This window comes from Lactuca sativa, chromosome 2 (assembly GCF_002870075.4).
Source record: "Lactuca sativa cultivar Salinas chromosome 2, Lsat_Salinas_v11, whole genome shotgun sequence".
Taxonomy (NCBI): domain Eukaryota; kingdom Viridiplantae; phylum Streptophyta; class Magnoliopsida; order Asterales; family Asteraceae; genus Lactuca; species Lactuca sativa.
In genome coordinates this window covers 83,791,147-83,816,105 of record NC_056624.2, presented here as the reverse complement: position 1 = coordinate 83,816,105, position 24,959 = coordinate 83,791,147, and the positions used below count along the sequence as shown (strand labels likewise).

General features: G+C 38.2%; 1 pseudogene; it reads right to left on the bottom strand.

Annotated features, from left to right (window-relative positions):
• Window positions 1-3,810: 3,810 nt before the first annotated feature.
• Window positions 3,811-24,959, bottom strand: LOC111915406 (flotillin-like protein 4; annotated as a pseudogene).

Genomic DNA, 24,959 nt, shown 5'->3' with positions numbered 1-24,959 from the left:
AACTCTTACATTTACGACAAGGATTTGGAATTGTGAAAAGAGAATCATTGAAATTATGTTCAATCGATCTAGTTCACAAAGTAAGGATCATATAGTACATACTTGGTGTATGGCAAAGCTATTGTTTAGAAAAACATAGTGTACATGCTAGGAGCATGGGACAACTAGTGTTTTTAATTCAAGTATAAAGTTGTTAAAATCGAAACAATGAATGATAAGTAATCAGTATGGTGATAAATAAAAGTGGTCTATTTATATTCATAGGGTTTGATACCATATTTGACTCATTTATTCTTGTGTTTCACTTTGCATGTTTTGACTTCCATAATAACTAGGTTATTCCGGAATGACTATGTTATTCAAACCATCTACTGTCGGTCATATGTTGGAAGTAGATATGAATCAAGACTGTCATGGGTTCGCTTGTAGAGGTCCAAGTTGGTGGACAAAGTTGTACTACAACACTCATGAGTGCTCATAAGTTCTGAGTATTGGATTCAACCCGCGCTCATTTGAATCACTTCATGGATTTTATCACGAGTGATCATGAGACGATAATATCTTATATTCTTCAAACCTAGAGATATGATTTGTTACTATGAGTTGGTTGTACATTGATTGCACGAAAACGCATTCGGTAACACGATGTTATAAAACGTGCCTTTGTGTATGATTCAACAAGTAGTAGAACAAGCCATATGAGTCGAAGTTTATCCATTCCTTTTACCTTTGGGATAAAAGCGATATCTATGGGGCCCTCGATGATTTAATGATGACACATGTGAGTGCTTGGCCAAGCCAGGACTGATTTGATTTGTTCAATCAGTCAGTCGTCATGAATCGGAAATCGGGAAACAACAAATGGACAGAGAGAATGATTATAATCCATGTCTCAATCCATATGATATCTAGACTGGAGGAATATATGATCCCTTATCTAATGGACAAGTCATTGACACAGGTCAGAGTTCGACAGCGGCTTTAAGAGCTACGATTGCCAGTTAGGTTTTGAAGTCATACTCAATAATAGTTTTAGACTTATCCAAGTGGGAGACTGTTGGATTAATGTCTAAGTTCATAACTATATTTGGTATGTACTTGACCCGACTCGACATGGTCCATTTGGGTTGCACTTCACCGACACAATTTGTATGGATAATCTTTTGAGAATAGTATATTTATGATTATATTAATATATTATAAGTTCTAATATATTAATATGGAATCATATTATTTAATTAGTATTGATCAAGAATTAAATTTAGAAATAATTAAGTGATCAAAAGGAACTAATTAAATATGGACTCTTATATATATATATATATATATATATATATATATATATATATATGGAATGGGCCAAGTTCATTTAGGATGGGCTAAGCTTTCATGGATAGTCCATGGAGTTTTTAACACATGGATCCTATGAAATGAAAGGTTATGGGTATTTGGGTTTACATGGATGTAACCCTAATCCTCCATACTATATAAAGAGGCCTTTGGCACAAGAAATGGCACTAGTGTGTGAGGACATAAGAGTGGGCCAATTTTAGTGTGCATACATATTCTCTCAAGTTTTTCCAAGCTGTTTTGGTGATTTGTGATTCCACTTGAGGCTTCCACACTATTGGCGCTAAGCTCTTGAAGCTTGAAGACATCAAGCTACATCAAAAGGTATGTCATCTAACTAGAACTCTGTAGTATAGGTGCTTCATAATATGCTAGTTAGGATGAAACCTTGGAATATTTAATATTTGCATGTATAATAGAGAAAACATAGATTTAAGGTTTATACGGATGCATGTACATCGTAGGAGTGTTAGAATGCTCAAAACCCATCATTTTGATGGTATCTTTCCATCAAGTCTTGGTGCATTTTAAAAGTGTAGAAGTCCTCATAGGACTTTTGGAGTTCTGCTGTCATGGTGGCCATCATGATGCATGCCACTTTGGTGTCATCCCTTTGATGTGCCTGAAAGTCAGCGATCTCCTAGGGAGTTGCAGCGGTCTCATCAATCTCTTTAAGCTCCTTATCAGGGACATATTACTTGTCCTCTTAGCGAGTAATCATCCTGATGTTTCTGATCCATTCATTGAAGTTGGATCCATCAAAAGTGACTTTCCCACACAAGTTCATAAGGGTAAAGGAGCCATTAGGATTAGAGCCAGAAGCAGCATCGTTTGAAGACATCTGAGTAAGAAGAAAGACAAGATTAGTTTAGATATTAATTTAGTCCTTAATAAAACACCCAAATGTATTATTAAGGCTAGGACCCAATCACAATATATTATACTTAGAAGAGGTATGTCGTAATCTAAGTAATAACATATTTAAAATGTAGGTCAATGACGATTCACCAATTTCCACCAAAAAACAAAATATTAATATATTAAGTTTTTAATTTGGTTTTTAGAAATTCCTAGATTCTTTTGAGATCCAATGAACTTTTCAAAGGCATGTTTCAATCTCGAGTGTGCCCTCCAAGTTTTGTGACCGGGATACCGAGGATCACAAAATGAGGTGTGAAGTTACCATGGAAATCACTTGGTGTCCTTAATGTTTATTACTTAATCGATGTGCCGGTTAACCACACGCGCTCCACCGACCTATAATAAACTTTAAGTCACCCTTTACCTACCTTGTTAAGTTTAAGTTAGTGTGCCGGTTAACCACACACGCTCCACTAACGACTTAAACAAAGTGTAAAGTGTAATTTCATGGATTAGCACCTTATTCACATTTTACTAAAGTAACTAAGATTGGGAATTTAATTTAAAACATTTAGTTACTTTATAATTATCATTATACTTTTAATGAGAATTTATAAGTCCTTGTCCTACCCGTTCGGCTAACGGCCCTCCACCAATCAAGGAAGCGGTTGGTGAGAGTGGACACCCATTAAGTTTCCATTCTATAGGCAACAACCTTATATGCCCTTATAGACCGGCTTCGTGAATGAAGCGTACTAGCGGTAAGAGGACTTGATCTTATATATATATATATATATATATATATATATATATATATATATATATATATATATATATATATATATATATATATATAGGGAGAGGATCAAATGAGAACACCTAAAAGGTTGAGAACGCGAGAACAGTTCTGGACCAATCATTTTATATGGGTATATTAGTAACTTTATATAAATATTAATTAATGATTTCCTAAAATCTAGGGATAATGATTTTAATTATCTAACAAAATTAATATTTCCTTTTACTTAATGAAATATATATAAACATTTTTTTATGATTTTTCCCAAAAATTATTTATGACTGTTTCAAAAAAAATACCTATAAAAATTAATATTTCCTTTTATTTTAAATCTGAAAAGAAAATCTTAAAAAAATATTATTTTCTACTATTTCACGTTTTTGTTTTAAAAAAAATGAATAGAAATCCAATCCCAAATCAATACACTTCCAATCATAAATGAAAACACATCAAATCACAAATAATTCAATGCATTTTTCATAAATTGAAAATAAAAAATAGTGTAAAAATTATCATTTTTACATAAAATGAATACCTCTAATCATAAATAAATACACTCATTCACATGAATACACAACTATTCATAAATAAATCCAATCATTCACACACGAATCCATTGCAATTGACAAAACGAATATACTGTTATTTATAAATTAATACACATTCTATCATAAATGAATACACATGCTATTCATAAATGAATACAACCATTCACACATAACTACAATGTTATTCATAAATGAATACACGTGCTATTCATAAATAAATACAACCATTCACGCACCCCCTTCTAGAAATTATTACAAAAAAATTCGAAAATTAGGATTGTGTTTCTTTCTTTGCCTCTGTTCTTCAGAAATCTTTCCAGTGGGTCCTCCCATTGCAACCATCCTACCTCCTGAACACTCAAGCAAAGATTAACACTCAAACAAAATCAACACTCCACGATAAAATCAATATGTATAATTATAAAATCTTTTTGTGAGATATGGATGATCAAGAAACAAAAACCCACCGATTCACTATAAAACATCAACAACCAAATATCCATACCTTCATATGTTTCTATCAAAACAAACAAAGAAAAAGTAATTTCCGTTGTTCTTCTTTTCATCTCTGTCAATTTCTGTCAAACAACCAAACCCAAACACCCATATAAACCTATTTATTTAACTTAATTGATTTACAAACAAAATAAAAAGAAAAGAGAAGAGAATCATTACCTTCTGTTTTGCATATAACTCACTGTCAGCGACTTGTTGGCGGGAGTAGAGTGTCGCCTCCGCCATCGCCTTCTGAGCCTCCACTTGTTTCTCCTTCTCATACAGAATTGCCTCAGCGGCCTTCTGTTTTCTGTAAAGCTCCTAATTCGCCTCTTGTACCTTTGTTTAGATCAAACCGATAAAAATTCAATTTCGTGAAACATAGGTGATTAATCATATTCGATTAATTTGTGTTATGTTTGTTACCTTGGTTTCATACTCAACACTAGCTTTGCTCAATAACTCAGCCTTGAGTTTCTCCGTCTGAGTCAACGTGTTCATTATCTCAACCTCCTTCTGCAGCTCCGCCTCCCGAAGCACCACCGCCTTTTTCGACTCCATCTCTGTAACCTATGAATCCTTGGCCCACTTTGCATTCTTCATCACGAGCTCTGCATTTGCTTCAGTCACTTTAGCATCCCTCTGGTTCTCAAGCACCTTCACCTCCGTTTTCACCTTTATCTCCTTCTTCTTCCCACTGTCCTTGCCTTTGTGTCGCTATGATCTTCGTCTCTGCGTCTATCTTCACTGCATTCTGAAGCGTCTGGTCTTGGCGAATCTTGGATCCAATTTCACCCTAAACAACAATCAATCGTGAATCAGAAACTAAGTATCTACCATTCAAAACCTAAGAAACATAAAATTACCTTCATCTTTGCTTTAGAAACATCATTATTAGCTTGATTTGCAGCTTCCTGTTGGACTTTTTGCCCTAAATACGAAAAATACTCTTGTCTAGGTGCGTCGACCATCTGCTTCACATTCGCATTGTAAATCAAAAATCCGAACTGATTAAGTTCCAATTGGACCTCATCAAACACTTCCTTCTTAAAATCCTTCCTCCCTTTGAAAATTTCTTCCATGGTCATTGACGCAGTGAGGACACAGGTCTCCCCTTCGATGATCCCCTTCACGAGCTCAATCACATGGTGCGATTGAATATCGTGAGAGGCGATGAGTTTGGCATATTTGCGGCGGCTGGAATGAGAGGATACCCTAGGGTTGTGACAAATGCAGAAGAAGGGATATAGAGGGAGAGATACAAGATAGACGAGAGAGAGAGAGAGAGAGATAGAGAGAGAGAGAGAGATTGTAAGAATTGCTAAACATAAGTAAACAATCAATTACCATTTTACCCTTATGATAGTTTTAAAGTTACAGTTTAATTCCTGTAATTTTAAGAATATACATAAATGGACCATTCGATAATAGCCTTAGATTTAGTTTTTTAAATGGTTCAGATTTATTCTCACGTTCTCAACCTTTTAGGTGTTCTCATTTGATCCTACTCATATATATATATATATATATATATATATATATATATATATATATATATATATATATATATATATATTATTAACTTATAATATTATAAAGTATAAGGGTTGAATTTTAACTTTTAAAATTCTAAGGGTTGGAACTAAAATTTTAATCATGACTTTACTTGTTCCAAAACTTGAGGGAAAGTTTTGTAAACTTTCAAAACTTTCTATTTCTTATAACTTATGAATTAATTGAGTATTAAAAATGAAGACTCTTCATTTTTATAACCCTTGTGTTCTTTTAATGGTTTTTATTAAAGTGTGACCTTTGGTTTTCCATAGCTTGAGGACAATTTATGGACTCCATTAAAACACATAATGATCATGAATTAAACTACCAAGTAGGTTACACACAATTCCTATGATAATCTAATCTCCATAAGTTCAAGAACATGAATATGAACATTTCAAGAATCATAAATTACTCATAAAACTTGTAATTTTTGATAATTGCCATTGAAAATGGATTAGCATAAACATTACATCATCTAAAACAAGTTTTAAAACACCAAAACAGTTTAGGGTAATGTTTCTAGTCCATTTCCAGCAACAAAAGTCAAAAATCTGCTGTCAGGGCCTCCTACTCGTCAAGTGCATGATCCTACTCGACGAGTAGGATGAATTTTCACTTGGACTCGTCGAGTCCCCCCATGGACTCGGCGAGTCCACTGTTCAGACAGCAAGCTATTTTGATTTTTAACACATTTTTGCACAAATAACAAACAAACAAGCCTAGGCTCTGATACCACTGATGGGTTTTGAGCATTCTAACACTTCCTAAGTGTACATGCAACCCTAATAAACCTTGGATCTACGTTTGTCTAAGATTCATGCAAAATTGATTTCCAAGGTTGATGATCCTATCTAGCATACATGGGGAACATTTTAACTTAAATGAAAGATAGAATAACATAGCTTGTTGTTGATTTTGATTCCTTGAAACCTTGTGAGCCAAGCACCCCAAGTGTGATGCCTCAAATGCTTCACACAACACCAAATGCTATGCAGTAAACTTGGAGAGAAAGTATAACACTCTAAAATCGGCTCTAGCCCTCAAGTATGCACATGTAGCCAATTTTGGGAGAAACATGAGCTTTATATAGTGTGTTGCATTAGGTAAACCCTAATGTAACATGATTCTTCATTTCCATGATCCATGGATTAACTCCATGGAGCATCTATGGAGCTTCCTATGGGTGGAACCCAACTTGATAATCCATAGAGCCTCTTATATTTAATTAGTTATCTTTTTATCACTTAATTATTTCTAAATTAATTCTTGATCAAACTAATTAAATAATATTATTAATATATTAGAACTTATAATATATTAATAAACCATAAGCGTTATTTCTCTCATTTAGTTTATCCAATGCATGGTGTCATGCAACCCAAATGGACCATGCTGGGTCGGGTCAAGTACATACCAGAAATAGTTATGGACTTAGACACCTTATCCAACAGAAATATCGAAATTCCAGATGGTATGTATGACAATTTCTTGCTGATTTAGTTTTGTATGTATATTGTGAATCTATTGTAGAATTAATATGTTTCTCTGTCATATTCTTTGCAAAGACTTCATTCACATAATAATCCATTTGTTTGATAGTAGAAACTTTTTAATCGAGATTGATTGTATAGTTATTGCGTACTGATTTTGTTTTCCGATGTATATCATGAATCTATGTGGAAATAATCTGTTTGTTAAATTTATTATGAGATTTACACATAAACACACATCATATTCGTATAAAGTTCTTTACATTTTCGAGTCATAAACAGTAACTTCCAATGTCTCAAATTCACCATTCTCATCTGTCACACCCCCAAACCTGAACGGCGGAAACGTTCGGGGGCAGATGACTTCATGTGGTAACGTAACAAATGAATACATAGTAAAGAAAGCAATACAACCATCATATATATAATTGAAAGTTTACATTCGTCAAAAGTTACATGTTCAAAACCAATTACAATATGATGTCAAAATATGAGATTTAACTGGTGCCGCAGCGTCCCTTCTTCAAAAGCATATTGATACCTGTAATTACTGAATCCCTGGGACATACAAGTAATTTTGAAAGAGTAGATCAGCATTTAAGCTGGTGAGTTTCATAAGTATTAAATGAAAATGTTTGTATGAAAAGAAATGTTTTGTCCTTGTTTGTTTGTTTCTAGAAAATCCTATATTTTCTACTAGTATAAAAGTAGCCTTCCCTCAAGACCAATGTTTATTTCTAAAAATGTATGTAATTGTAAAATAACCGATATGTTTGAAAACCTCGTAAATCAATGTATTTTTAATACCCCATGTGAGTTATATAACCATACTATTGACTCGGAATGCCTATACACAACGTTCTTCAGGCGTTGGAATGTTATGACGTTTGTCACCCCAAATGGTGGACTGTAGCTAACAGTCAAGGCGCGGGTTGTCAAGCCCGTATAGATCTATACACAAACACCATGCTCCCCCTCCATGAGATTCTGGCATATAATACAGGACTTGAAATGTGTACTCGAATGTACGTGAAGTTAATGTCTCACAAATCGTGGTATAAAAATAGATTTACATGTTAAAATGTTCGTTTGTTCTTGTATATGAAAGTGACTTCTTGAAAATCGTGTTTCTAGTATGTAAAAGTTAGCAATATTCTCGTAAAACTATACCTATTATAGCTTTCTAAAAGTGTGTCTCGTTTGTTTAGAAATACCTAGAAAAGGAATCACTTGTTATGAAAGTAAAGATTTTTATAGTGTCTAAGATAGACACGTTTACATATAATCTAAGCAAAATGTTTAGTTTATACATGCATTACAACAATTTATATTTCAAAAGATAGAATGCTATTGTAATATATTGTATATATACGAGAGTTCCCTATAAAGTTTATAAATCACATATGATTCTATTTAAAAAAAGTGTATAATAAAACTTTATATATAACACCCGATAATAATCGCGTGTTTTACTTGTATTCCCCCTTAGAAAGCATATAAAAGCATTTAGAATATTTAAAAGGGTTAATTACGGGGTATGAACTCACTTGAAAGTTTGAAGAAAGCGAGGTGGAAACCGGGCAGAGTTTCTTCTCGGGAAACGGATTTTTCTCGGGATTCTCGGGAATCTCGGGAGTAAAAACGACCTTTGGGACTTGAGCACAATGACCGGGGCTTCGGGTTAGCACGGGCACGGAAAACGAGGCAAGAACGCAAAAGAAATGAGAGAAATGGAGCCCTTTCTTCGGAACCCTCGCATCCCTTTTATAGGGGCTGGGAACCGCCTCGGTACGCGAGGCGTACGAGGTTACGCAGGGCGTACGCGTATGTCACGCATGACCGAATCCTCGACTGCCTCGAACTTCGGATGGGACAGGGGCTAGCTTCGCATAGGCCGAGACGTGGACGATCCGAGGCCTAGGCCTTGAGTACACGGGGCGTAACTCGGCCCTATCTGATGACTCCCTTCGGATAATACCAAAGATTTATAATTAAATTTATATTTTATTTAATTAATAAACTTCTAAAATTCATATCTTCTTCATACGAATTCCGTTTTCGATGGTCTTTATATCCACGCGTAGGTGAGACTACGCTCTACAACTTTCGTTTAGATTCCGTCGGCAAATTCCGAAATTATTTTTATTATTTATTTTTAAAATGTCGTGTTTAAGGAATTTCTTTAGAAATTCGTAACTTCTTTATCTGACATCGGTTTTTGCCAGACTTTTTACCGCTGAAATACCATTGTCGAGACCTTCGATTCTCGTTTAGGTCATTCCGGCCAAAAGTCGCTCGATCTCCGATTCGAGGTTTTAGCTGTCTGTTGCTAAGCCGAACTTTGGAAAAATCATAACTTCAATATACGAAGCCGGATTTGGGCATTCTTTTTACGTACGATCACGGTTTAATGATATCAAACATAGTTGGAAATTAAATAGAAACTTTTTGAACATTTTATTATCAAAGTTAATTTCATTAACTCAAAAGTGGTTACAATACTTGACTTTTTAGGTCATTACGAAGAGTTGAAATATCAGGTTGTCACATCATCCCCCCGTTAGAGGGAATTTCGTCCCGAAATTTAAAGTAGTAAGGATACTAGTGAATATGAAAAAGATGAGGGTACTTTTGTTTCATCTGTTCTTCGCGTTCCCATGTGAATTCAGGTCCCCGCTTGGCATTCCAGCGAACCTTCACGATGGGTATGCGACTCTGTTTTGTTTGTTTGACCTCTCGGTCCATGATTTCTACCGGTTCTTCCACAAAGTTGAGGCTCTTGTTGATCTCTATCTCATCGAGTGGAATAACAAGAGTCTCATCGGACATACACTTTTTCAAGTTCGAGACATGGAAGGTTGGATGTATGTTACTAAGTTCACGCGGTAAGTTAAGTTTGTAAGCCACAGGGCCGATTCTGGAAAGAATCTCGAAAGGCCCTACGTATCTTGGATTTAGTTTCCCCCGCTTTCCAAAGCGTATTAAACCCTTCCACGGTGAGACCTTCAATAAAACGTGGCCTCCTACCTGGAATTCCAAAGGTTTCCTCCTTTGGTTAGCGTAGCTTTTCTGTCGGTCTCTAGAGGCTTTCAACCGTTCACGAATTTGAACAATCTTCTCTGTCGTTTCCCGTATGATTTTCGGACCGGTGAGAGTGCTTTCAGGAACTTGTCCTCTAGCTAACTGGGTATCGCCAACTTCAGTCCAGCACATAGGGGATCTGCACTTTCGACCATAGAGGGCTTCAAACGGAGCAGCCTTTATGCTTGTATGATAACTATTGTTGTATGAAAATTCGATAAGTGGTAAATGGATATCCCATGCCTTTCCAAAGTCAATCACACAGGCTCTCAGCATATCTTCCAAAGTTTGTATCGTTCTTTCACTTTGCCCGTCTGTTTGTGGGTGGTAGGCTGTACTCATGTCTAGCCTAGTCCCTAGGGAACTTTGTAGTGACTGCCAGAATCTTGAAGTGAATCTACTATCTGTATCGGAGATAATGGATATCGGAAGACCATGCAGTCGCACGATTTCCCTTATGTAAGTTCTAGTAAGCTTTTCCATCTTGTCAGTCTCCTTGATTGGTAGGAAATGCGCGGATTTGGTCAATCTGTCGACGATGACCCATATGGTATCGAGTCCACCCGTCGTCTTGGGCAACTTGGTTATGAAGTCCATAGTAATCGACTCCCATTTCCATTCTGGTATCTCCGGTTATTGTAGTAATCCTGACGGTTTCTGATACTCGACCTTAACTTTAGCGCAAGTAAGGCATTTACTTACGAAGGTAGCAATTTCTGCTTTCATGTTAGGCCACCAGTACAGTTTCTTAAGATCCATATACATTTTATCTGAACCCGGGTGAACGGAATATCTTGTGTTGTGTGCTTCGGTCATGACTACGTCTCTGAAAGCACCATGTTTCGGCGTCCAGATTCGGTCTATGAGATAATATGCTCCGCCACCCCTGACTTCTAGATTCTTTTCCATTCCTCGCAGGGATTCACCTGCCACATTTTCAGGTTGCAAAGCTTCCATTTGTGCCTCCTTAATTTGTGTGGATAAGTGGGAATGGATAGTCATAGTCAGAGATTTGACCCTCCGACCAGTGTATTCCTTTCGAATGAGGGCGTCAGCTACCACGTTGGCCTTGCCAGGATGATAACGAATTTCACATTCGTAGTCATTTAGTAACTCAACCCATCGTCGTTGTCGCATGTTGAGTTCCTTCTGATCAAAAATGTGTTGAAGGCTCTTGTGATCGGTGAAAATAGTACTCTTTGTTCCGTATAAGTAGTGTCTCTAGATCTTCAGAGCAAATACCACTACTCCTAACTCAAGATCGTGGGTCTTATAGTTCACTTCGTGTGTCTTAAGCTGTCGGGAGGCATAAGCAATAACCTTCCCTCTCTTCATAAGAACACAACCAAGTCCTTGGTTTGATGCATCGCAATACACTACGAAATCTTCTATCCCTTCGGGGAGGGATAGTATCGGTGCGGTGCACAAGGCCTATTTCAGCGCTTGGAACGTCTTCTCTTGTTTTGCTTCCCAGTTAAAGGCCAAGCCTTTCTGGGTTAATGTAGTAAGAGGTTTTGCTAGAGAAGTTCTTTATGAATCTGCGATAGTAGCCGGCGAGACCTAGAAATTGACGAATCTCTGTAGGTGTCTTTGGTGCCGACCAGTTCTCAATGGCCTTAATTTTGGAGGGGTCCACGTGTATCCCTTTCTCACTAACAACGTGGCCCAAAAATTCGACTCTTCGAATCCAAAATTCGCATTTAGAGAACTTCACATAGAGTTTCTCCGATCGCAGTGTTCTAAGACTTTTCGTAGGTGCTGACTATGCTCTTCCTTACTTCGGGAGTAGATACGTATATCATCGATAAAGACGATGACGAACTGATCCAAGTAAGGACGGCACACCCTATTCATTAGGTCCATAAATACTGCTGGTGCGTTGGTTAATCCGAACGGCATCACTACAAATTCGTAGTGTCCATAACGAGTTCGGAAAGCTGTCTTGGGAATGTCCCCCTCTAGTACTCGTAATTGGTGATATCCGGATCGTAGATCTATCTTTGAGAAGTAGTTTGATCCTTGAAGTTGATCAAATAGGTCGTCAATATGGGGCAGAGGATAACGGTTTTTGACAGTAAGTTTGTTCAGTTCTCTGTAGTCAATGCACATACGGAACGATCCGTCTTTCTTCTTTACGAACAAGACCGGTGCTCCCCAAGGTGAGAAACTTGGTCTTATGAATCCTTTTTGAAGGAGTTCGTTAAGTTGACTGGAAAGTTCTTGCATCTCTGCTGGTGCTAGACGATAAGGCGATTTCGCTACTGGGGTAGCCACTGGAACTAAGTCGATTCTGAACTCGACTTGGCGTTGTGGTGGTAATCTCGGTAGTTCTTCTGGAAAGATATCAGGAAAGTTGCGTACTTCTGGAATGTTCTTGATGTCCTTCAGTTCCTGACTTGTATCGACGATGTGCGCTAGGAATGCTCGACAATCCTTCCGTAAACACTTTCGAGCTTGGATGCACGAAATGATGCGAAGGTTTGTACTTGATTTGTCGCCGTAAATCACTAATGTTTCATTGTTAGGGAGATTCAGACGAACTGCTTTCTCAAAGCACATGATGTCGGCGCGAAGAAGACTTAAGCAATCCATGCCGACTATGACGTTGAAACTTTTAATTTGGACTGGCATGAGATTGATTGGGAAAGGATGTCTAAAGTTAACGTACAGTCCATGTATATGCAGTTAGTGTTTTCGGTTTTTCCATTGGCCATCTTTACAGTGAATGATTTTTCTAACTTGCTAGGTTTAGGTTTAAGTAAGTGAATAAAGTTTTGACTCACGAAGCTTCTCTCTGCTCCACTATCGAATAATATGCATGCATATGAAATATCTAGAAGGAAAGTACCAGCAACTACAGAAGGATCAGCTACGGCTTCATTGTGGCCTATCGCCAAAACTCGTCCCACCCCGCCGGTATTTGCTACCTTTGGGGAGTTCCTCCTGTAGTGGCCCACCTCGCCACAACCGTAGCAAGTTTGGCCTATACCCGCACTGGGAACTTGAGTGATCGGCTTTGCAGGATCCGTGCAGAAACAGACAGTGTGTCCCTTTCTGTTGCAGTTGGAGCACTACATTTCCCGACAAGGTCCATGATGGTGGTAAGTGCATTTGGTGAACTTTGGAAGATTACCACCATAAGTCTTTGTTGGGTAGGGATTTGTAGGGATGGTAGTAGGTACAGTGGCAGCATTCACTGAGACCAGTTGTTTCTTCGTGGATTCTTGGGAAGACCCACCCTTCCCTTTATTCCATACTCTCTTCCTATTATTGTTGTTGTTTCCCTTTTGTGGTTCTGGTGTAGCAACCGTTGAGTTCTGATGACCTCCGTAGTCAACAAGAGATTGTGCCAGTTCCTTGGCACTTTCAAAAGTGTCAGATTTTGAAGCTAACACGCTCGACCTAATTTGGGGCGACAGTCCCCAAATGTATCTCTCTATTTTCTTGCTCTCCGGAGCAATCATATCTGGGCAAAGGATTGCTAGATCGCAGAATCTGTTGGTATAAGTTGCGATATCGGTACCAACCATTCCAAGAGTCCAGAGTTCGTGCTTGAGTTTTTGAATCTCTCCCCGGGGACAGTATTCTCTCATCAACATGACTTTTAAGCTCTCCCAGCTTATGAAGTTTGCCACTATCAGGGTAAGGACCTTAACGTGGCCGTTCCACCAAGCTAAAGCTCTATCAATAAGTGTGAAGGTTGCAAACTTGACTTTGCTGTGCTCGGGACAGGAGCAGATTTCAAAGACCGATTCTGTCCTTTCAATCCACTGCCTCAGAGCCATCACACCACCAGTTCCATAAAACATTCAGGGTTCGGCATTAGTAAAGTCCTTATAGGTGCATTCTCGGGGTTGCCCATGACTCTCGCCATGGTTGGATAGGTGGGTGCCAGTTCCCGAGCCAGTAGTACTTGAGTTATTGATCTGTGACATGGCAGCTGCTACTGCTACGGTGACTGCTGCTTGGAACATGACAGCATCAAATTGAGGAGGTGGAGGTGGTGATGGTATAGGTGCTTCCCCATCGTTGTTTCGTCCCGGGTTCCTACGCGGAGGCATCCTTCAACTATAGGTTGAAAAGATAAAGATAAGAATTCCATGGCATAGAAAATGTAGGTGTCTCATGAACCAAATTGCTATAGTTCGACAACAAATGATAGTATGAGTCTTAAAATAGAAGAATGAAAGTTATTTGTAAGACTGAAAATATGAATCAAGCATTTGGTTTCTCGATGACTTTTCAAGGATTGAACGAACTACTCTACGTAGTAATAATAGTGCCACTTATATTAATATAATAGTTGATACAACGATCACAAAAATTTGACCCCTAAAAGGGTCTCCGGTTACAAAGTTTAAGAAATTTAAAGACTTTTAGCCGAGGTCCTAACTTATATCAAAATTTGAGATTTTAACAAGCACTACTTGCGATGTAGGTTGCGCTTGGAGCTTGACTCCGCATCCGATTGTTTTGACTCCATTAGACGCCTATCAAAAGCGGCTTGTTTTTCCCTCAATTTGGCGAGGGCTGCAATCATTTGCGCTTGGAATGCCTCGGTTTGGAGTTGAGCATTGTCTTGCATTCTGTCCAGCTTACGGATGTCGGAAGTGTGAACCTGTACTTCCACGTTGACATCCCGAATCCGGCTAGCTTGAACTCCGGATTGATAGGACTGATTGGCTAGTTTGCCCACCATTACTGGGAGTGCCCGATCAGCCGAACCTCCGCCGCGGACATCGTAGAAGTCCTGGCACATGCCGTAGGGAGGGCGTAGGTTTTGTTGTTGGCTCCAATGGTGGAGGTTACTTCCCCAGACGAGAGTCGGTCCTTGAAAGTTCCTTACGAAGATGGGAGGTTGTGCGGGTGGTGGGTTGATCATTTCCGGCTCTGAGTCGGTACCGGAGTCATCATCCACTTCTATGGGTTCTTCGTCCTCCTCGGGATCGTCTTCGACCCATCTTTCGTTGCCTTGGTTGGGAAAGTAGGGGTCGCCGGGGTGGTGAAATCCAGCCATTTGACTGTACGAGAAATAGGGTTATAAGAATTGAATAAAGTTGAAACATGCAAGATTAAACATGTAAGTTAAACTAGTTTATGTAGCAAATACTCCTATAGTATTTTAAATTCTTGTGTTTGATTCTTGTGACGTTTTTGGTAAGTTTTGACTTGTTGCTTACTACGAGCATTCCTCGATATACATTGGTCCGATCTCGGGCAAATATAGTTGATCACGCTATATGTGTCCCAAATCTGATTACATATATCAAGTTTTAATCGTAGTGTCAACTTGTCTAAATACTTGTTGTATAGTTAATAATCATGAAAATAATTTGTTGTATGCATGTATTTGTACTTAAATGAACTAGCAATTTAAGTTAAACGTAACGCTGCTTAAGCGTAAAAACAAAAGAAAAATGTTTTGTCAGAGAGTATTAGTCCCTTAAGCATTTATAGTTTGTATACCTTATGTGGTTCGATATACTTAGTTCACTATAAACATTGCTCTGATACCAATCTGTCACACCCCCAAACCTGAACGGCAGAAACGTTCGGGGGCGGATGACTTCATGTGGTAACGTAACAAATGAATACATAGTAAAGAAAGCAATACAACCATCATATATATAATTGAATCCCTAGGACATATGATGTCAAAATATGAGATTTAACTGGCGCCGCAGCGTCCCTTCTTCAAAAGCATATTGATACCTGTAATTACTGAATCCCTGGGACATACAAGTAATTTTGAAAGAGTAGATTAGCATTTAAGCTGGTGAGTTTCATAAGTATTAAATGAAAATGTTTGTATGAAATCAAATTTTTTGTCCTTGTTTGTTTGTTTCTAGAAAATCCTATATTTTCTACTAGTATAAAAGTAGCCTTCTCTCAAGACCAATGTTTGTTTCTAAAAATGTATGTAATTGTAAAATAACCAATATATTTGAAAACCTCGTAAATCAATGTATTTTTAATACCCCATGTGAATTTTATAACCATACTATTGACTCGGAATGCCTATACACAACGTTCTTCAGGCGTTGGAATGTTACGACGTTTGTCACCCCAAATGGTGGACTGTAGCTAACAGTCAAGGCGCGGGTATTCAAGCCCGTATACATCTATACACAAACACCATGCTCCCCCTCCATGGGATTCTGGTATATAATACAGGACTTGAAATGTGTACTCGAACATACGTGAAGTTAATGTCTCACAAATCGTGGTATAAAAACAGATTTACATGTTAAAATGTTCGTTTGTTCTTGTATATGAAAGTGACTTCTTTGTAACGCCCGTAGATCAGGGCTAGTCAATTTAGAGACAATAAGCGTCAAAATGACTTTTTCATGGAAGATTATTTAGAAGGATTAATCTTAACCAAGTTGTAGTATATTTCACGAGGTTTCCGTGCATATAAAGAACGCCAAAATCCGAGTTATAACGAAGAAGTTATGACCTGTCGAAGTTTCGCGACAGAACCGGCACGACACAGCGCAACGCAAAAAGTGAATTTACGTTGGAGCGATATTTAGCCTTAGCGATCTAAACGAGAATCGAAGATCTTGTTGTTAGTAGCGAAACGACGAAAAGTTAGGCGAGAACGGATGTCAAACGAAGAAGTTATGAATTTATAACGAAGTTTTTCTGTCGCGGCCTATTAAAAATAAATAATAAAAATAAAGTCGAAATTAGCCGACGGAGTCTAAACGAAAGTTGTAGAGCGTAGTCTCACCTTCGCGTGGATATAAAGAACGTCAAAAACGGAGTTCGTATGAAGAAGATATGAATTTCCGAAGTTTATTGAATAAATTTTATTTATTTTTAATCTTTTAATCGAAAGCATTATCCAAAGGAGTCACCGGTCTGATCCGAGGTACGCGCCGCGTACTCGAGTATGCCCCGCGTACTCCGAAGGTGTCGACAGCGCAACAAGTGGCTTCGGATACGTAAGCAGTGACGTTTCTCGGACCAGTACGCCCCGCGTACGTGTGAGATTCAGCCCCTATAAAAGGCTTGCGATGGCAACCGAGAGTTTTGTTCATTTCTTCTCTTCTCTCTCCTGTTTTGCATCGTTTTGTGTGCCAAAAATACCCCGAATCCCCGGTATTATTCTTGAGCCCCGAGGCAAGTCCCGAGATCCCGAAGATCCCGAGAAGTGCGGTTCCCGAGTCGAAGCTCTGCCCGCGAGAAGTTCGATTTTTGTAGAGATCTTCCAGATCTGCTGAGGATTTCTACTTCTACAAGTCGTAGTGCTGTCCGATCATCTTCTGATCAAGTGAGTGTATACTACCTTTCATAAACACGATAATAATACAAGTATGGTTTGAGTGTATTAAGTATACTGGTGTTTATATGCGTGAGTGTGTAGTTACTTTCTTCTAACACATAAATATGAAGTATTTGCTATGAAATATGTGCTATGTGTTTATATGTTATTTGTCTATTTGAGATGGGCATGGAAATTGGAGTTTTATACAGGTGTTAAATGATTTAAACTGTGTAAGTATTTATATCTACAAAATTGTTGGGTAGAACATAGGTAGATGGAATAGTTGGTGACTATGGAGTTAGCGCCTATTGTATAAACCTTGGCGACGATGTGACTTCGTGCCTATTTGATGAATCTTGGCGACTATGGAGTTAGCGCTTGTTGAGTAAGCCTTGGTGACTATGGAGTTAGCGCTTGTTAAGTGAACCTTGGTGACTATGGAGTTAGCGCCTATTGTTAAGTGAACCTTGGTGACTATGGAGTTAGCGCCTATTGTTAAGTGAACCTTGGTGACTATGGAGTTAGCGCCTATTGTTAAGTGAACCTTGGTGACTATGGAGTTAGCACTAGATAACTATGGATCTAGTACTTGATAAGTAAGCTTTGGCAGTAATGGAATTCATGCCAAATTTCTTACGAATGAATGAATGAATGAAGGATAGTTGGTTCTTAGGGTAAAACCTTAAGAAGATAATGGGGATGGGTAATTGGGTTGATTGTTTGCTGATTAAATATAATGATTATATTATTGTGGGTTGAAAACCCTATATGGTCACCAGGCTCCCAAGCCTGACCCACTTAGTTTTCTTTTCATTACAGGTAATGGCACAAGGGTATAAGTTGGTAGACTTGACGAGAGATTTTGGGATTGTAGATCAGTAGTTATAAATAACTATTGTAAGATCTATTTTATATTGTTTATGCTTTTGGTCTGTAACGAACATGACATCCTGAGGTTTTATTATTTAATGAAAATACATTCTTTTCGAGAAATGTTTTGATAAATGGTTATCATATTTTATTTTGGGAGCAAATTCCGCAACCGTTTTCTTTAAACGATCACTCTGATTTATAAAACAAAGCATAAACAAATCGGTCTTTTCTGGCTGTGAAATTGGGGATGTCACAGTTGGTATCAGAGCATTAGTTTAAGCGAACTAGGAATTTGTAGGATTTCTAGACTTAAACTTAGAATGCTAAGTAATGGTTGTGAGGAGTGTGTCTAAAATATGTTAGGTAGTACACCTAAATTGACACAAGCACTAGTTTATTTTAGGAATGATGCCTAAAATGCTCTTATGTGCAAAATGTTTTGTGTGATAGTTATATTGATACTATTATTTGTTTGGATCTATGGTATGTTGCCGACCGGATCTGGAAACCTTATGTTTGTAGGATTCTAAGCGTACGTCTACAATATTAGAACTAGCATGTAATCGTTTCGGAGTGATAAGGAAGATTTGAATATCTATTGTGATTGAGGATCTAATTTCACCTTATTCGGTGTATAGATCAAAAATGGTGAGAGCAAGAAGTGGAGTTGGAAATGCTAATGAAAATAGGAATCAACCACCAGTGATTGAACAAATACCTGTCGTAGCAGCAGCACCTGAGCCAATAACCATGGCTGGTGTGCAATTGATGATTCAAACAATGTTGGATCGTCAGATGGATGAAACTAGGCGGTTGCTTCAACAGAATCGTGAAGAATTGTCAATTCAAGTTGAAGAACCCGAAGTAAATAGAGGTCAGTCTGAAGGAGGAAACTATAGTGGGACCGTTGGTCAAGCCAACCCACCAATAGTTCGCCAAAACAACCAGGATAGAGGAAATGAGGGACGTTGATGCAAGTACAAGGATTCCATGGCATCCAAACCACCATGTCTTTCTGGGAGCCCGACACCGGTGCAAGTCATGGACTGGATCTCCGAAATGGAGACGATGTTTGAAAGTTGCGAGTGTAGCAACAGACAGAAGACCGCTCTTGCAATCCCTCTGTTAAAATCTGGAGTATTGAGCTGGTGGAAGTTACTGGCTGGTTCGATGCCTAAGGGGGAAGCTAGCAAGATGTCTTGGGAAGAATTCGTGGTGCAACTGAAATTGCAATACTGCTCTGAGCAAGATCTTCTGGAAATCAACAATGAGTTCCAGAATCTGAAAAAAAGGAAAATTAAGCGTTACTGAATACGCTACGAGCTTTACGGAGAAAATGAAGCTTATTCCACACCTAATTCCAACTGAACTTTCCAAGGTCAACAAGTTTGCCAATGGATTACCAGCGGACTTTGGTCCGATAGTCAAACAAGCAACCACTCTGAAGGCCGCCATCTGGGCAGCCAAGAATGTTGAGACCCAAATAAAAGAAAAGGGTCTGGAAAGAGCTGAAGTTGGAGAGAAAAGGAAGCGTGAGGGATCTTCAATAATCGACAAAGAAAGTAAATTCTCAAAATCTGGGGGAAGAGATGAAGCTAAGTGGTGTGAGAAGTGTAAGAAGAAACACTTCGGGAAATGTAGCGAGGAGATGACTTGTTACAAATGTGGGAAGACAGGACACTACGCCAATAAGTGCGCACCCCTCAAGAAGGTGTGCTATAGGTGTAACGAAGAAGGTCATATTTCTAAAGACTGCCCACAGAAAAACACACCTCCACAGCCAAGGGCATTCAACATGTTCCTCAACGAAGCAGAAAAGGATGGGAGGATTAAAAGATGAAGACTTCATATTAATATATAAAGTCTGTATCAGGAAGCATAGCCTGTTAGAGGCATAGTATAGGGTGAACTTGAACTTTTGTGTAATAGTTTCAAGAATTAATGTAAACACTAGTTTTGCTATCTGATGTGTTGAATGATTATGTGATTTTCTTGTATGGTGACTTGGTCGACTACGGGACAATACTTGGGACGAGTATGAGTAGGTGTGAAAGGTAGTAGATGCATATACTACTGGAAGCACAGGACTCGCACTTGGATCAGGGAAAGTCACAAGGTTACCAAGAAGCTAGTGATCGATTCCATTTTATTCTGGTATGTCATTACCATTGTTTCGGTAATGACTAGTAAGGTGGTTCTTGTTCCGACCCTAGTGGTCATGTTTAAATTGAGTCCGACTATGAGGAGTTTGTTACGTGGTTCATGGAACCAAGTTAGATGTAACATCTGAATTAAGTCAGAAGGTTGAAGTTAATGCGATTGATAGTGTCGCGCTCATTGTTAAAAGAAGTTTGCAGGTAGAAATGCTACATGCTGAAATGTGATTAAATCACCTTAGAATATGAAGGAATGTATATTCCATTTTGGAATTTAACTTTATTAAAGACCGAGTCTAAGCGTCGCATCGTGCGATGAGAGCTCAATAGAGCACGAACCATCGGTTTGTTACAATAGATAAAGGAAAGTGTTTATCCTGAGAAGAAGAAGGAGTCCACAATGAGAACTCATTTGGTAACTTAAAGGTTATGATTGAAAGTACAACATAGTACGAAAAGCAGATGCAAGATTTGGCATCGTCTGCGGTCAAGAAAGCCATAGAGTTAAATACTCTTTCGAGGAAACGTAGAATTTACGGTTATTACCTAGGATGAAGAGATAACGCGTGGAATCATTAAGCAAGTCCTATTTCGTTGATGATTCCGGGACGTAATCATCCTAAGGGGGAGATAATTGTAACGCCCCTAGATCAGGGCTAGTCAATTTAGAGACAATAAACGTCAAAAATGACTTTTTGATGGAAGATTATTTAGAAGGATTAATCTTAACCAAGTTGTAGTATATGTCACGAGGTTTCCGTGCATATAAAGAACGCCAAAATCCGAGTTATAACGAAGAAGTTATGACCTGTCGAAGTTTCGCGACAAAACCGACACGACACAGCGCAACGCAAAAAGTGAATTTACGTTGGAGCAATATTTAGCCTTAGCGATCTAAATGAGAATCGAAGATCTTGTTGTTAGTAGCGAAACGACGAAAAGTTATGCGAGAACGGACGTCAAACGAAGAAGTTATGAATTTATAACGAAGTTTTTCTGTCGCGGCCTATTAAAAATAAATAATAAAAATAAAGTCGAAATTAGCCGACGGAGTCTAAACAAAAGTTGTAGAGCGTAGTCTCACCTTCGCGTGGATATAAAGAACGTCGAAAACGGAGTTCGTATGAAGAAGATATGAATTTCCGAAGTTTATTAAATAAATTTTATTTATTTTTAATCTTTTAATCGAAAGCATTATCCGAAGGAGTCACCGGTCTGATCCGAGGTACGCGTCGCGTACTCGAGTACGCCCCACGTACTCCGAAGGTGTCGACATCGCAGCAAGTGGCTTCGGATACGTAAGCAGTGACGTTTCTCGGACCAGTACGCCCCGCGTACGTGTGAGATTCAGCCCCTATAAAAGGCTTGCGATGGCAACCGAGAGTTTTGTTCATTTCTTCTCTTCTCTCTCCTGTTTTGCATCGTTTTGTGTGCCAAAAATACCCCGAATCCCCGGTATTATTCTTGAGCCCCGAGGCAAGTCCCGAGATCCCGAAGATCCCGAGAAGTGCGGTTCCCGAGTCGAAGCTCTGCCCGCGAGAAGTTCGATTTTTGTAGAGATCTTCCAGATCTGCTGAGGATTTCTACTTCTACAAGTCGTAGTGCTGTCCGATCATCTTCTGATCAAGTGAGTGTATACTACCTTTCATAAACACGATATAATACAAGTATGGTTTGAGTGTATTAAGTATACTGGTGTTTATATGCGTGAGTGTGTAGTTACTTTCTTCTAACACATAAATATGAAGTATTTGCTATGAAATACGTGCTATGTGTTTATATGTTATTTGTCTATTTGAGATGGGCATGGAAATTGGAGTTTTATACAGGTGTTAAATGATTTAAACTGTGTAAGTATTTATATCTACAAAATTGTTGGGTAGAACATAGGTAGATGGAATAGTTGGTGATTATGGAGTTAGCGCCTATTGTATAAACCTTGGCGACGATGTGACTTCGTGCCTATTTGATGAATCTTGGCGACTATGGAGTTAGCGCTTGTTGAGTAAGCCTTGGTGACTATGGAGTTAGCGCTTGTTAAGTGAACCTTGGTGACTATGGAGTTAGCGCCTATTGTTAAGTGAACCTTGGTGACTATGGAGTTAGCGCCTATTGTTAAGTGAACCTTGGTGACTATGGAGTTAGCACCAGATAACTATGGATCTAGTACTTGATAAGTAAGCTTTGGCAGTAATGGAATTCATGCCAAATTTCTTACGAATGAATGAATGAAGGATAGTTGGTTCTTAGGGTAAAACCTTAAGAAGATAATGGGGATGGGTAATTGGGTTGATTGTTTGCTGATTAAATATAATGATTATATTATTGTGGGTTGAAAACCCTATATGCTCACCAGGCTCCCAAGCCTGACCCACTTAGTTTTCTTTTCATTACAGGTAATGGCACAAGGGTATAAGTTGGTGGACTTGACGAGAGATTTTGGGATTGTAGATCAGTAGTTATAAATAACTATTGTATGATCTATTTTATATTGTTTATGCTTTTGGTCTGTAACGAACATGACATCCCGAGGTTTTATTATTTAATGAAAATACATTCTTTTCGAGAAATGTTTTGATAAATGGTTATCATATTTTATTTTGGGAACAAATTCCGCAACCGTTTTCTTTAAACGATCACTCTGATTTATAAAACAAAGCATAAACAAATCGGTCTTTTCTGACCGTGAAATTGGGGATGTCACATTCTTTAAAATCGTGTTTCTAGTATGTAAATGTTAGCAATATTCTCGTAAAACTATACCTATTATAGCTTTCTAAAAGTGTGTCTCGTTTGTTTAGAAATACCTAGAAAAGGAATCACTTGTTATGAAAGTAAAGATTTTTATAGTGTCTAAGATAGACATGTTTACATATAATCTAAGCAAAATGTTAGTTTATACATGCATTACAACAATTTATATTTCAAAAGATAGAATGCTATTGTAATATATTGTATATATACGAGAGTTCCCTATAAAGTTTATAAATCACATATGATTCTATTTAATAAAAGTGTATAATAAAACTTTATATATAACACCCGATAATAATCGTGTGTTTTACTTGTATTTCCCCCTAGAAAGCATATAAAAGCATTTAGAATATTTAAAAGGGTTAATTACGGGGTATGAACTCACTTCAAAGTTTGAAGAAAGCGAGGTGGAAACCGGGCAGAGTTTCTTCTCGAGAAACGGATTTTTCTCGGGATTCTCGGGAATCTCGGGAGTAAAAACGACCTTCGGGACTTGAGCAAAATGACCAGGGCTTCGAGGTAGCACGGGCACGGAAAACGAGGCAAGAACGCAAAAGAAATGAGAGAAATGGAGCCCTTTCTTCGGAACCCTCGCATCCCTTTTATAGGGGCTGGGAACCGCCTCGGTACGCGGGGCGTACGAGGGTACGCAGGGCGTACGTGTACGTCACGCATGACCGAATCCTCGACTGCCTCGAACTTCGGATGGGACAGGGGCTAGCTTCGCATAGTCCGAGACGTGGACGATCCGAGGCCTAGGCCTTGAGTACGCGGGGCGTACGAGCTTACGCGGGGCGTAGCTCGGCCTTATCTGATGACTCCCTTCGGATAATACCAAAGATTTATAATTAAATTTATATTTTATTTAATTAATAAACTTCTAAAATTCAAATCTTCTTCATACGAATTCCATTTTCGATGGTCTTTATATGCACGCGTAGGTGAGACTATGCTCTACAACTTTCGTTTAGATTCCGTCGGCAAATTCTGAAATTATTTTTATTATTTATTTTTAAAATGTCTTGTTTAAGGAATTTCTTTAGAAATTCGTAACTTCTTTATCTGTCATCGGTTTTTGCCAGACTTTTTACCGCTGAAATACCATTGTCGAGACCTTCGATTCTCGTTTAGGTCATTCCAGCCAAAAGTCGCTCGATCTCCGATTCGAGTTTTTAGCTGTCTGTTGCTAAGCCGAACTTTGGAAAAATCATAACTTCAATATACGAAGCCGGATTTGGGCATTCTTTTTACGTACGATCACGGTTTAATGATATCAAACATAGTAGGAAATTAAATAGATACTTTTTGAACATTTTATTATCAAAGTTAATTTCATTAACTCAAAAGTGGTTACAATACTTGACTTTTTAGGTCATTACGAAGAGTTGAAATATCGGGTTGTCACATCATCTTTCGACTTTTGCCTCAGGGAAAAACTAAAACAATTAAACTAATTTAGTTGAGGTTTGGAACTGCATGACAAAGAGAATCAAATGCATTTTCATATGATTCTCTTTATTGTAAAACTTAAAGATAATAATAGCTCACTAAACCTCATCGGTTTCATCAACAATCACCACACATTTAAATCGGATGCACATGTAACACATGTATGCTTTATTTTGTAAATTCATACAATTCATCTTTATTTTGTAAATTCATACAATTGAAATTGTCCAAATTTACACTAGAGCCTGATTCAATCAACAAACCGTTTTTCAT